The sequence below is a fragment of the Nuphar pumila genome, chromosome 5 (assembly GCF_984573655.1).
Source record: "Nuphar pumila chromosome 5, dmNupPumi1.hap1.1, whole genome shotgun sequence".
Lineage (NCBI taxonomy): Eukaryota > Viridiplantae > Streptophyta > Magnoliopsida > Nymphaeales > Nymphaeaceae > Nuphar > Nuphar pumila.
In genome coordinates this window covers 60986099-61001311 of record NC_143253.1, presented here as the reverse complement: position 1 = coordinate 61001311, position 15213 = coordinate 60986099, and the positions used below count along the sequence as shown (strand labels likewise).

The window sequence follows — 15213 nt, the reverse complement described above, 5'->3', positions numbered from 1 at the left end:
TGATGTGGTGCAATTCATTATAAATAATACACCAAATTATGTGGCAGCTGAAAATATGTTAACAGCAGGAAAAACATGTTTTTGAACACCATGTGCAGCGCACTGCTTGGATCTTATGTTAGAAGATATTGGAAAGATATCAATTTTTAAAGATACAATGGAAAAGGCAAAAAAAATGACGATACATTTATAATCATGCATGGGTATTAAATTTAATGAAAAAAATCACAAAGAAGAAAGAACTTCTGCGTCCAACCATCACTCGTTTTGCCACAACATATCTTACACTTCATAGTATTGGATGTTATAAGAAAGAGTTAAAGTCGATGTTCTTATCTTCGAATTTTAGAACATCTAATTACTATAAGAAATCTGATGCTAAGAACATTTCTTATATTGTTCTTAATGATCATAAGTTTTAGGCTGCCATATAATATGCAATTAAAGCTACACTACCTCTCGTGAAAGTGTTGTGACTCGTTGATGCAGACGAACCTGCTATGGGATTTTTGTATGAGGCAATGGATAGAGCGAAGGAGGAAATTGCTTCAAACCTTGACAATGTCGAAAGAAAATATAAACCTATTTGGGATATCATTGATAGACGATGGGACTTGCAACTTCATAATCTTTTGCATGCAGCTACCTATTATTTAAATCCACATTTTCATTATGCTGACAATTTCAACCCTGATGAAGAAGTTATGAGTGACTTTTATGATTGTGTTGAAAAATTAGTTTCTGATGCAAATATTTGGTTGAAAATTACAACACAAATCAATGCATTTAAAAAGGCAAAAGGCTTGTTTGGCAGAGAGGCAGCTGTTACAACAAGAAAATTAAAAAGTCCTGGTAAGTTTGCAATTATGTTGTTATTTGTCAATATTTTTTTATGTTTTTGTTAATTATGACATTCTTAATGTTTTTATCAATTTTTTATTATTTTATTTGAATGCAGCTGATTGGTGGAGTTCATTTGGGCACGAAAATCCTGAGTTTATGAATTTTGCAATTCGAATTTTAATTTTGACATGCAGTGCATCGGGCTGTGAGAGGAATTGGAGTACTTTCTCATTGGTTTGTGACTTTGTATTTTATTTTTGAAATATATTTTTATAAGTTTAATTATCTTATATTTGATTATCAATGATTTGAAATTATAGGTGCATACAAAACGAAGGAATAGACTTGAACAAGAGAAGATGAATGCATTGGTTTTTGTAATGTACAATATGAAATTAAGAGAGAGAGATATGAAGAGGAGGGCTACCAAAGACCCTATATGTCTAGATCATATAGACTCAGACGATGAGTGGATTGTGGAGAAGGAAGATCCAGTGTTGCCAAATGATCCCAATTGGTTGGAGGATTCATGGTTGGATCCGAACTTCGACATAAATGTCATTCAGCATGTGCCTATTGAAAAAGTCACTTCACCTCATGTTTCACAAAGTGGTTCTAGGCAAGACATGTCTTCAAGAGATCGAGGTAAAGTTATATTCCTTTTACCTAGCTATGAATATAAATGTATTTTTTTAATTACATAACATAAATATTTAATACATGATTTTTTATTGAAGGAAAAAGAAAAGCAAAAGAAGTAATTGAGGACATGGATGAAGAAAGTGTAGATGATGAAGAGTCAGAGAATGAAGAAGAACCTATTTATATGGATTCTTCAGATGATGATATTGAAGACTTAAATATTGATGATGACGACACACAACAAGAGCCTAGGCCCTAATTCATATCATAAAGCTATTGGCCATTTATATGTTTTTTAAGACTTTCAGTTGTAATTGTGAATGTTAACACTCTCATTTTGAAGAATTCTGGACAAATACATTAACATTTGGTTGTTAATGTTAACATGCATTTTTTAATTATGACATGATGTTGTTAGTGTTAATATGCATTTTGTTGTTAATGTTAGTTTTTTATTGAATGAATGCTCATATTTATGCAATTAGATACTTATATAGATCAAGTTGTTGCATTAATGTTACTTTTACATGTTAGTCTCATATTTTTTTCATATTTATTTAAGATTTTTTATTTCGTGTTGGTTGGCGCTTCATCAATAAAGCATTCCTTATTTATTTATAATTTTAGATAATTTTTATAGTTTTTTTTTAAGTTTAATTTTTTTTTTAGGCTTACGCTTTGCGCCTCGAGGCTTACGCCTCGCCTCAGATTTTGGTGGATCGCCTCGCTACGCCTCAACGCTTTTCACAACAATGGTTCCAACACCCTCTATTTCCAAGGCAGTGCCATCGACAGTGGAAACAAAAGATGCATTCGAATTAGATTGACATTCAGATAATATAGACTTATGTGGGGTCATATGAAAAAAAGCTCCTGAATCAAGAAGTCAAGAACACATACCAGGAGTAGAAGAGGATGCAATGGCCGCTCCTGAAGTAGATCCTTTGAGTAATAGTTGCAATGCTTCTGTTAGTTGAGATAATGATTTGGTGAGGTCTTTGAGATTCAGAGTATCCTCATCTTGTTTTGATGGTGCAGCGGCAACACGTTTTTCTTGAGGCCTATATTTGTATCTAGGACATTGAGGCCTAATATGACCAGGTTCATTACAATTATGGCAAATGATTTTTTATTCTCCTCTATTCTTGCTAAAATGAGGAAGTTTATATGACTTTATATGATGCCTGATCATGCATATAATTCAGGGTTAATTAACATTGAAATATGCATGATTTTATGAAATAATGTTTCAAAAATTCAATTTTATGTTAGTTTTCGAGTAAATGTGCTAAAATGATTTAAAAATAGAAAATGCATGAAAAATAGTTTTATTTTACATTTTTATGCATATTTTAGTTTTTGTTATATTCATAGTAGTTTAGTTTTAGTTTTCAATTAAAAATGAAATAAAAAAATAAAAAAATAGAGAAAAATATTTTTTTATTCATTTTAAGTGTTTTTTTTTAGGAAAAAAATTTAAATATAAATATAAATTGTTAGAATAGTTTTTTTTTAGTTCATAAATAAGTTTTGTTTTTAAATCTTTGAAAATTTTATAATAAACTGGTACATAGTTTTTGATTTTTGAAAAATTGCAAAAAATAAACACAAACCGGTTTAACCGGTTTGCTTTTTATAATAAAAATGTTTCAAACCGGTGAACCGGTTTGAACTCTTTTAAAATCCCCCAAAAACGCAAAAATCGTTGTCTCCCCCTTCCTGAAGCTACAACCCTCTCTTCTTCTCCTTCCTCTCCACTTCTCCTGAGTTTTTCTTCCCCTTCTTCCTCTTTCTCTCTTCTTCCCTATTTTCCGGTGGAGAGACTTCCAGCAACGACGGCGGCGTACGGGAGGAGGCCGGCCATTCTACTCTAACCCCTCAGGTTCACGGTGAGTGTTCTGCAACTTCTTCTTCTTCTTCTTCTTCTTCTTCTTCTTCTTCTTCTTCGTTTTTATTTCTTTCTTTCTGAATGATAATCTGCATAATGTTTGAATCTCAATTTGGAAAATAAAAAAAAAAGAAAAAAAAAGAAAAAAAAGAAAGAAGAAAACATAAAAAGAAAAAAAAATGGCTGAAGAGGAATCCGGCGATTGACAGGGACCTACCGGAATAGTGTTTTGATGAAGGATTCCGATCACTTGCATTAATCTTTGATAAAAAAATTCTTGATCGGAATCTGCTGAAGGAGTTTCTGTATAATGAATCTAAATCAATATTAGGAGTAGATGACTTGTGACTAAAATTTTGTCGATCATATGAATTAAAAGGCTGAGTTCCGGCAGATGAAGTCCGGCTGAATGAGTTTTCCGGTGATGGATTATTTGAGTGTGAATGATTAGATGTTTGGATCAAATAGCTCCAAGTGATTCTTGATTTACTTTGTTTGATCTTCAAATTGAAAATATCGGATTAATGATCAGCCGGAATCTCCTGATTTTTTTGAATCAGTTTTTTTTTTCTGTTTTTACATTTTTTCTGATTTACATTGCTTTGCTGTTTTTACATTGTTTTTCTGATTTACATTGTTTTTCTGTTTTTGAACCAGTAATTGAAAATGTCGGATTAGAATTTTAGTCCTGATGTAAAAAGGAATTTAATCATGCTGTAAAGAGGAATCAGGATTCATTTAGGGCTAATCATGAGTACATCGGCATGTGAACAAGTGAATTTTTACTGCTATCAGTAAAATTCAAATCTGATTACCAGAAATTTTTCTAACTGATATTCACTATATCAGATTTGAGTTTTGTTGATTATTAAGTGGATTTTGAGCACAGTTGAAAATCTGAAGTTTATTACAGTTTGATACTAGTATCATCTATGGAATGTTAAAGTTCATTGATTGGATTACTGAATTTCACTGAATTTTACATGTATTTTTCTAAGTGTCTCACTGATTCTTATGAAGTGTTTTGATACTAATGGTTAAGTTAGCTGTTAGAGTAATTAGATTCCTTAGTTAATTAGCAGTTAGTATTACTTAGTTAAGAATTCCTCAATGAATTGTCATTTCAGTATTAACATTTAGTTAGTTAGTTTTTGTTTTTTCTTTCGTGTACTGCTCGTGTTTCGTTGGACTTGTGCAGGATTGCACGAGAGTGGAGCGGAAGAGATTATGTGACACGAAGTACGAAGATAGAAGATTTTTACTTTTCAGTTTAGAATTAGAATTTTAATTGGGTTTGTAAATATTGCACTTTACGCTCTCTGCGAAGGGTATTCATTTGTTGTAATAGCTAGTTGTTTTTACTTTTCTTAAACATTTTACATTTCAATAATTCAGCAATAAAGAATAGTTTAGAATTGTGTGCTTGAATACAAAATATTCCTGTTCCCTGAGTTCGACCCGGTCTCATCCACTAGTGAGAACCGGTTTTTATTATTTGATGTCTGGTTTTCACATGTTTTTCATATAAAAAATCTTTTTCAAAATTACAACGATTTAAAAGAAGACATCAAATTTTTGGCGCAGTTGCCGGGGAACGGCGTAATATTAGTATTCACTTTATTGCCTAGTGTTTGTGTTGCATTTAGGTTTAGAACCACGTATGTGCATAGCGTAGAGACTAGCTTACTTTTCTGCACAGCCCACCTACTAGGACCCCCTTAGAGGTGACTGTGTACGATTGGTACCGTACACATAGATTTTATATTTCTTAGCATCATCTCTGTTATGTTTACTTGCGTGGTGATTGTTTAGTTTTTGTCGTTTTTAGTTTACTCGCTTTGTGGTTTGCGTGGTTTGGCCGCTTAGTGCGTTAGTTAGGTAAAAAACCCAAAGTTAGGACGTGAGCTACACGGGTCTATTACGAGGTGTATGCAAGGGCGACGTTCACTTGACCCCGAGCTGGTAGAGCCGATTGAGGACCCCGAGTCCCTTATTAGGAGAGCCCAGAGATCTGCAACCATGGCTGAGAATCAGCAGATTACTCGTCCTCTGAGGGAGTACTTCATGCCCAACACTTACACTCCCGCCTCCTGCGTCACAAGACCTGATGTAGGAGAAAACCATTTTGAGATAAAGGCCAGTGTGATCCAAATGTTACCCTCGTTTTATGGCCTTAGTAATGAAGACCCATATCGTCATCTCGATGAATTTTTGGAGATTTGCTCGACAGTGCGAATCAACAACTTTGGAGATGATGCGATGAGGTTGACCCTGTTCCCCTTCTCTCTTTAGGACAAAGCGAAGAGTTGGTTAAAATCATTAGATACTGTTCGAATTACCACTTGGGAACATATCCAAAGAGAATTTTTAAAGAAATATTTCCCAATTGGTAAAACGAACCAGTTTCGTAAAGCGATAACCAGTTTTTCCCAAACTGAAGGAGAACAGTTTCATGAGTCATGGGAGAGATTGAAAGATCTTCTCCACAAGTGTCCCCACCACCAGGTGCCTTGCTGGCAACTGGTGCAATATTTCTATGACGGTCTTACTGAAAAGAACCGTCAAATGGTGGATGCCGCGTGTGGGGGCACATTTATACTCAAAAGTGAGGATGAAGCATGGTCACTTTTTGAGACATTGAGTGAGAATTCGATGCACCATGCGACAGCCTCACGGTTCGATAGGGCTGCACCTGCACAGGATAGCATTAAGAAGGCAGGTATTTTCGAGTTAGGGATGAACCTTGAGTTGAGCAACAAGGTAGACCAACTGTCCCAGAAATTAGATCAGTTTTTGTCGGGTCCCTCCCCTGCCATGCAGGTGTGCGCGTTGTGTGCGAGTCCTGCACACCATGTCTTCGAGTGCCCAGTTGCGCCACAATATCCTGAGTTTGTCCAAGAGCAAGCTCAGATGACTCAAAACTTCGCTAGGCCCGTACCTAATCCTTTTTCCAACACTTATAACCCGGGCTGGCGAAATCATCCCAATTTCTCATGGCGCAACTCACAGATCCACCCACCCAACCCTTCCCAGAGTCAACCAAGTCAAGGCGGTTATGCGCCTGGATTTCAAAGATCCAGTTATCCCCCAGTCCAACCTGTTTATATTCAACCCCAGTCTCATGAACCTTTACATAGTCAATCTTTTGAGGATAAGATTTTGCAAGCTTTGAGCTCACATACCCAGTCTATTGCAAAATTAGAGACTCAAATGGGGCAGCTCGCCGAGGCACTTAGCAGGCGAAGTGAGGGGACATTGCCTAGCCAGCCTATTGTCAACCCTAAGGGAAAGGAACCCATGCGTAGCTTGCATATGACCGATGCACATAAAGAGCAAGCTCAAGTAGTAACCCTTAGGAGTGGGAAGCAGTACCAAGCGAGGGAGGCTGCAGAAGAAAGAGAGAAGATAAGCGAGAAGCAGTCTGTCCCTAATATTTTACCTCAGGAAAGCGAGAAGATTCTTCCATCTGAGCCTTCACCATCCTACATTCCCAAAGCCCCCTTTCCTGAGGCGTTAGAAAGGCCAAGAGCATTAGGTAAATCCGGAGTGAACATGCAAGAGATGCTTGAGATATTCAAGCACGTTCAGATAAACCTCCCTTTACTAGATGCCATCCAACAGGTCCCTGCATATGCAAAGTTCCTCAAAGAACTTTGTACGCAGAAAAGGAAGTCGATGTCCCATGTGCAGAAAAAGATTTATTTAACTGGGCAGGTGAGCGCAGTATTGCGACATCAAACCCCACCTAAGCTCAAGGACCCAGGGACTCCTATCATCTCATGTGTCATAGGAAACATCACTGTTGGGCGTGCATTGCTCGACCTTGGGGCAAGTGTTAACATCTTGCCGGGTTTCTTTTATGACCAATTTGGATTGAAAGAGATGAAACCTACACCTATGACTCTTCAGCTAGCAGATAGATCTATCAAGGTCCCGAGAGGGATAATTGAAGATGTTTTAGTCAAGGTGGAGGATTGTTATTTCCCTGTCGACTTCGTGATATTAGATATGGAGGGGGTTGATAGCCCACATCAGACTCCTATTATTCTCGGTCGCCCCTTCCTAGCTACCGCAAACGCGTGCATTAATTGCCGCACTGGTGCAATGGATGTGTCATTTGGAAATAGGAAGATACGGCTAAACATTTTTCGTGCTGCTATGGGGCCTGCTGTTGAGGAGGCTTCTTTCGAGGTTGATGTCATTCAAGACCTCGTAGAAGCAGAATATGCTTGGTTATTGAGTAATCCATCTCATGAGGAGGATAAGGATTCACTAGAAGAGGATCACCTAGAATTACTTGAAAATCAGATAGGTGAGTTGAGTTGGATCGGGCACTTCGAGTCATTTAGAGGTAGACAGGACGGGAACATAGTGCGCAGTGTCACAGATGACACTATTTTTCATAGAGAGCCCGATTGAGTCTGACTTCATGTCCATTGATCTCATGGACGATGAAGGATTTTTCCAGGGATCCGTCTGGCTGGGGACGTGAAACTTAGCGCTTTATGGGAAGCAACCCATATCTTGTACATTATTAGGTTTACTTAGAATTTATAGATTTTATTTTGTTTTTACTTTTTAGTTTTCTTCATGAGTTTTTCATATTCTTTTTGTTTCATTCATGGTTTCATGTTTTGTCATGTATACATTGCATTTATTACATTCATAGAACGTGTATTTTTAATTCATGTCAGGTCATTCTACTCTTTTCCCTCATTTATTTCTCTCATGTGCATTCATGTAGTTTCATATAAGCATGGGGGAGTGCCACTGGGACAGTGTCATTCAAGCATGGGGGAGGGTGTAGTTTGCACACATGGATATTTCTGTTTACGTTCTTACACATGTTTACACATCTCTCATGAAAAGTAGATTTTTAAAAAAAGAGTTTGAACTTATATGAATGTTATTTCAAATCTGATGTTTTTAGAGGATTTTTAAGCCCCACGAAAATTTTTTCTGACATAAATCTAAAAATTATGGTTGTTTATGTGGATTTCAAAGAAATGATGATAGATACATGTTAGAATTTATTTTGAATCATAAATATGAATATGCACAGTTTTATTTTTGAAAAATAAGCAAATGAAAAAAAAGTGTAAAAAAAAGAGCTCAAAAGAGAAAAAAATAGCATGCGTTAGGTTGTTTGGATAATTCCACAATCCTTAGTAGATGGAACTTAGATGTAAATTGAAACTTTTAATTACATTTTCGAAAAGGAGAGTGGAAAACTTTGTGATCCTAAGTAACTGAGAACAGATACAAGTTGAAATATTTGACTCTCATGTTATAAAGGTGAATGAAGGAAGTCACTTTTATGTCTAAGTTGATATCTTTTTGTATGTATTGAAAAAGTATAGAAGATATTGACATTGCACAAGGCATAAAAGCAGACCACACGCAAGCTATATGAGAAAAATAACTGCGCAAAAAGAAAAGGCGTGAAAAGAAAGAAAATAGCTTAAAAAGAGAGAAAAGTTCAGTGCTTAGAAGTGTGATTGAGAAAACCTGTGCAGAAAACATATGAGTGAGGATAAGTAAATAATAATATGTTTTTATTTGATTTTCTAAGAATAAAACATAAATAGTTGTGATATTTAGTGTAACGCCCCAAAATTTCGACTTGTGATTTCGAAAACCTTTCAAAGATTTAAAGTTTAATATTTAAAAACAACAGCGGAAGACATTTAGAAAGGAACACAAGTCAACAATCCTGGGTACGTTAGCTGAAAAACCATCATTCACATGTACAACATCTTAAAGGAATTTAAGAAATAAGACAATCGATTAAAATCTGCAGTTTATTACAAAATGAGCATTTTATTCCAAAGTTCAATAAATCTAAGAAAAACTCCAAAAAGTCCCAGAGCTAAGCCGTCAGCAGAAAGAAGATGAATCTTGATCCATGTTGCACCACGCCATCGGCCGCCAGTGAAGTCCTACTCCTCACCTGCCCATGAAATGGGTCAGTTTCATAACAAACCAGTAGGTGCACGAAACAGATGAGTAGAATAAAACAAAACAGGGCATTCATGAGATAAGCAGTTATGATATTTAAGCAATTAAAACAATTGTAGTCTATTCTAACAAATGTAATAAGTGCAAAGAGATGTTAGTTGATGCAGTGTAAGTCTTGGCCATCTACAACTATTCATGAATATATTCTTTAAGTTCTGATATTAACTGGCCTGTGGGTACGCACAGACGCGAAACGTAGAAACAGCCGAGACCGATCCGGGGGTTTATTATGTCAGGTGTTTTCATTAACCCGGATGGCTGACTGAGTCCGCTCCTAAGGGGACGGTCAGTGACCAAGAGAGTAAATCCCCAAAGGCATTCGTGGCCCATGGATGCATCCAACTTCTGCAGAAGTGCCTGGGAGTTACCACCTAGGATAATTTATGGTAATCCCAATTCCCCTAACTCCGATGACTGGGGAAAACCGAGTCTTTTGCTCGTGGGGTGGTTGTTAACAACCTGTCCATCGGAGTCTTTGTACCATCCATCCTCTCCCTTGATGAACCGTGAAGATCGGATGGGTACGACGGGGGTTTCTTAACCGCCGCCCCATCCTATATGCTCTGGTCCATCAGACCCACTCGAGCATCTTGCTTGTGAAGGCGAAATGGTCACCATTTATGTGATCTTAGCATTTTGCTAGTTGTACTCATCGAGGTTGCCAAAACCTCATCATTCAACCATCGTAACCCACATGGGACATACTTGTCCAAAAGTACGAACGTACCTTCCTAGAGGTACAACTACGATGAGAGGGCAACATAATGGTTTATGATTCTTTTGTTTCCTACATGACATGTTTTGCTTTTCTGAGCAATTTGGCCTGTGCAGGCCGATATTATCAAATTCAGTAAAGTATAGATTTCACACTTCAATACCTTCCATGATCTTACATAAAATTCATACTGTACCTGCCTTAAGGTTCGGTTATAATAGCAATGGCAGTGGTTTTGAATCTCTTCACAAAGTCTATCTTAAGTATGCAGTTTCAAAGGAATAAACATGCATAATAGACAATTATGAATTAAGCACTCGTACACGTAAACAGGCATGATAAGTAAACTACTTGATTCTTTCTAGAATGAGTCTACCCAGAGAATTTACATTATGAAATTTCAAAAGAATCACAAAGAGTAAAACATGGATCAACAAATACTTCTTCAGAGTTGCAAATATGCAAAATAATTATTCTATCTCAGAAGTCTTATTTTATTTTGTTCATACACACTATTCGTGCGACTTTCCCCTACCTCGGGATGTCGTGCAGCTGCGTGTGTCTACGCGTGTAGATGATACGAGGCTTGGGCCGCGGAGCCAGAGCGGGGGTCCGATGCGAGGTCTGCAACAATGCTATGTTAATAATAATGCGGAGAAAAAGAAAGACAAACCTGCCTATAGGAAAAAGAGAGGCAGCAGGGGTGTGCCCCTGCTGGCCGAAAACAGACAAGCAGAGGGGGAACAAGCCCCTGCCTAAACATAGCGTAGCGGTAGGGGGCCAACCCCTGCCGACAGCCACCAAGTGGCAGGGGCTGAGCCCCTGCCAACAGCACACAGTGGCAGGGGTTGAGCCCCTGCCGACAGCCATGGATGGCAGGGGGCCAGCCCCTGCCAGAAGCATAAGGATGGCAGGGGGCCAACCCCTGCCAGAAGCACATGGATGGCAGGGGGCCAGCCCCTGCCGAAAGCACAGGTCGACAGGGGCCAACCCCTGCCACCAGCACGAAGTGGCAGGGGCTGAGCCCCTGCCGACAACACAGGTCGGCAAGGGCCACCCCTGCCGACAGCACCAGACGGCAGGGGGGGCCCAGCCCCTGCTGAAAGCACAGGTCGGCAGGGGCCAACCCCTGCCGACAGCACGATGTGGCAGGGGCTGAGCCCCAGCCGACAACACAGGTCGGCAAGGGCCACCCCTGCCGACAGCACCAGACGGCAGGGGGGCCCAGCCCCTGCCGAAAGCACAGGTCGGCAGGGGCCAACCCCTGCCGACAGCACGATGTGGTAGGGGCTGAGCCCCTGCCTACAACACAGGTCGGCAAGGGGCCACCCCTGCCGACAGCACCAGACGGCAGGGGGCCACCCCCTGCCGAAAGCCACAAGGTGGCAGCAAAAACGGGTGTCGCAGGGGCCACCGGTCCCCTGCCGGCACTCCGGCGAATCGCAGAGGGAGACGGGGACGACAGGGGCCGCGTAGGCCACCTGTCGGGGCCCTGGAGACACAGACAGGCGGTGGGAGGCCACAGCAGTGGCTATGAGCCACCTGCCGGCCTCCCGGCGAGGTGACAGGGAGGGGGGTGAGGGGGAGAAGAGAAGAGTACTAACCTGGGAGGCGGTGGCCGGCGTCGGCGACGTGCGCAGCAGGGAGGAGACCGGCGCGGAGGGGGGATCGAGGGCTGCGAGAGGGAGGCGTGACTCCCCTCGCCCTCCAACCTCCCTCAAAAAGGCGCAGGTGCAATCGAAAGGGGAAACCCCTGGTGGGTTTCCCAAACTTGCCCGCAAGCGAAGGGGAAAGAAAGGGGGGGGGGGTTGCGGCGCTCGAATGCTCGGGTTTTGATTTTGAAAACCCTAAAAAAACAAAAAGGGGGCCCGGGTCGGGTCCGGACCCCACCCGGCCCGTGTCCAAACAGATTTTTTTTTTTTTAAATGGGGTTTTACATCCTACCCCTCTTAAAAGAATTTCGTCCGCGAAATATTTATTACCTTGAAGAATCAAAATACAGGTCAGGATATTTTTCCCTAATATCGCTCTCAGGTTCCCAAGTACATTCGTCAATTCCATGATGTTGCCAACGAACCTTTACAAAGGAAATGGTCTTTGATCTAAGCACTTGGTCACGACGGTCGATGATCTCCACTGGTCTTTTTTCGAACGTCAAGTCCCCTCTAATGTCCACATCATCATAATGAATGATATGCGATGGATCATGAACATACTTTCTCAACATGGATACGTGAAAAACATTATGGATCTGAGCATACTGCGGAGGAAATGCCACGCGATAAGCTGCTTCTCCAATCCGCTCCAGGATTTCGAACGGTCCGACGTATCTACGACTCAGCTTTCCCTTTTTCCCGAACCGAAATACGCTCTTCGTCGGAGATACCTTAACAAAAACCATCTCGCCAATATCGAAGACAAGCTCTCGTCGGCGTCTATCTGCATAGCTTTTCTGCCGACTCTGAGCGGTACGAAGTCGTTCTCGAATCATCTGCACTTGTTGAGTATAGTGTTGCAAAACTATAGGTGCCTCCAAACTTCGTTCGCCAACCTCGTCCCAGTAAACAGGTGATCGACATGGCCTCCCATATAAAGCTTCGTATGGGGCCATCCTGATGCTCGCATGATAGCTGTTGTTATACGCGAACTCCGCCAGACTGATGTGGGAATCCCACTCTCCCTTCCAGTCCATCATACAGGCTCGAAGCATGTCTTCCAAGGTTTGAATCGTACGCTCCGACTGCCCGTCAGTCTGAGGGTGAAACGCAGTGCTGAACTTCAACTTTGTGCCCAACGCCAACTGAAGTTGTCCCCAAAACCTTGAAGTGAATCTAGGATCACGATCGGAGATAATCGAGACTGGAACACCGTGCAATCTCACAATCTCTCTAACATAGAGATCAGCGAGACTATCCAACGATTGGTTGAGACAGATAGGTAGGAAGTGAGCCGACTTGGTGAGTCTATCGACGATCACCCAAATCGCATCATGCTTTCTCCGCGTCCTCGGAAGACCGACTATAAAGTCCATGGTAACATCTTCCCACTTCCATAGAGGGATCTCTATCTGCTGCATGACCCCACCGGGTCTCTGGTGCTCGATCTTGATTTGCTGACACGTTAAACACTTCGAGACAAACTCAGCTACGTCTCGCTTCATACCGTTCCACCAATAACTGCGTTGTAGGTCCTTGAACATCTTCGTGCTACCCGGGTGAATTGTGTACCTAGACTTGTGGGCTTCCGCAAAAATTTCATCTCGAAGGATCGGGTCGTCAGGAACCCACAGGCGCTCCCTCAACCATATACTTCCATCCTCCTTCAGACGAAAAGGTGTATCTGTCAATACCGCTTGAGCCTTCAACTTCTCGTAGCGCGCATCAGTCTTCAGCCCATTGACGATTCTCGCAAGTAGCTCAGGTTGAGCAACAAGGTGGGACAAACCGATTGAACCTTGAGTGATCGCGAAAGGTTCCCATGAGGCTAGGTCTTCGACCAACCTCCACCCAACAAATAAAGCATTTATCGAAATTTCCGGTGCTTTGCGGCTGAGAGCGTCAGCCACGACGTTCGCCTTTCCTGGGTGGTAGGAGAGGGTGAAGTCGTAATCCTTGAGGAATTCAAGCCAACGCCGTTGTCTCATATTCAATACCTTCTGCGAAAATAGGTACTTAAGGCTCTTATGATCGGTGAATGCTTCAAACTGCTCCCCATACAAGTAATGTCGCCATATCTTCAGTGCGAACACCACCGCAGCTAACTCTAAATCGTGGGTTGGGTAGTTCTTCTCGTGAATTTTAAGTTGTCGAGAAGCGTAAGCGATCACCTTCCCATTCTGCATCAGCACGGCCCCTAGGCCTGACCCAGAGGCATCAGTATAAATCACGAACCCGCCCTTACCAGAAGGTAAGGTCAAAATAGGAGCACTGGTAAGTCGCTCCTTCAACAACTGAAAACTCGCCTCGCACTTCTCGTCCCATAAGAATTTAGTCTCTTTCTTCAGCAACTTCGTCAAGGGTAACACAATTTTAGAAAAATCCTGAATGAATCTTCTGTAGTAACCCGCTAGTCCAAGGAAACTTCTGATATCACGCGCGTTCTTTGGTTGCTGCCAACCAAGTACAGCCTCCACCTTTGCAGGGTCCACGGACACTCCTTCTTTAGAAATAACGTGTCCCAGAAACATGACTTCCTCGAGCCAGAATTCACATTTAGAGAACTTGGCATACAAACGTTCCTTTCGCAAGGTCTCCAACACAACTGTTAGGTGCTCTCGATGTTGCTCTCGACTTTCTGAGTACACCAAGATGTCATCGATGAATACGATGACGAAGGTATCTAAAAATGGCTTGAACACCCTATTCATCAAGTCCATGAAAGTTGCGGGGGCATTGGTCAGTCCGAACGGCATGACTGTGAACTCGTAATGTCCGTATCTCGTCCGAAAGGCCGTCTTAGGAATATCCTCATTCCTAATTCTGAGCTGATGGTATCCGGACCTAAGATCGATTTTCGAGAAAACCTTGGCCTTCTGCAACTGATCGAACAAGTCTTCGATACGCGGCAATGGGTACTTGTTTTTTATTGTGGCCTGGTTGAGCATTCGATAGTCGATACACAACCGCAAGGTCTCGTCCTTCTTCTTCACGAAGAGCACAGGAGCTCTCCAAGGAGAAACGCAGGGGCGAATGAATCCCTGATCCAACAACTCCTGCAACTGCTTCTTCAGCTCCTCAAGCTCAGCTGGCGCCATCCTGTAGGGTGCTTTAGAGATTGGTGTCGTACCTGGTAGCAATTCAATATTGAATTCCACCTCACGAGACGGGGGAAGTCCCGACAGCTCTTTAGGAAAAACGTCGGGATAATCGCGAACAACATCCAGCTCACCGATGGGAATAGGCATTGGATCTGACTGGATAACACTAACCAAAAAGGCAGTGCATCCCTTCCGCAAAAAGTTCTGCGCCTTAAGCGCCGAGATCATCTGGCTTGCTCGAACAGGTCTGAGAATTCTGAATTCTACTCTCGAAGAGCCTGGAGGTGATAAAACGATCTTGCCATCACGGCAAAAGATCTTGGCATGATACTTGTGCAACCAATCCATGCC

General features: G+C 41.5%; 1 protein-coding gene and 1 non-coding gene across 6 annotated transcripts in view; both read right to left on the bottom strand.

The window, feature by feature from the left end:
- The window catches only part of ABCB27 (transporter associated with antigen processing protein 2), a 270112-nt gene that overhangs the window by 101989 nt on the left and 152910 nt on the right, over nucleotides 1–15213 (bottom strand). The gene's annotated exons all lie outside the window — the stretch shown is intronic.
- On the bottom strand, nucleotides 5775–5880 carry LOC149837688 (small nucleolar RNA R71). The gene has a single exon (XR_016432308.1). It is a non-coding gene; the product is annotated as a small nucleolar RNA R71 (small nucleolar RNA).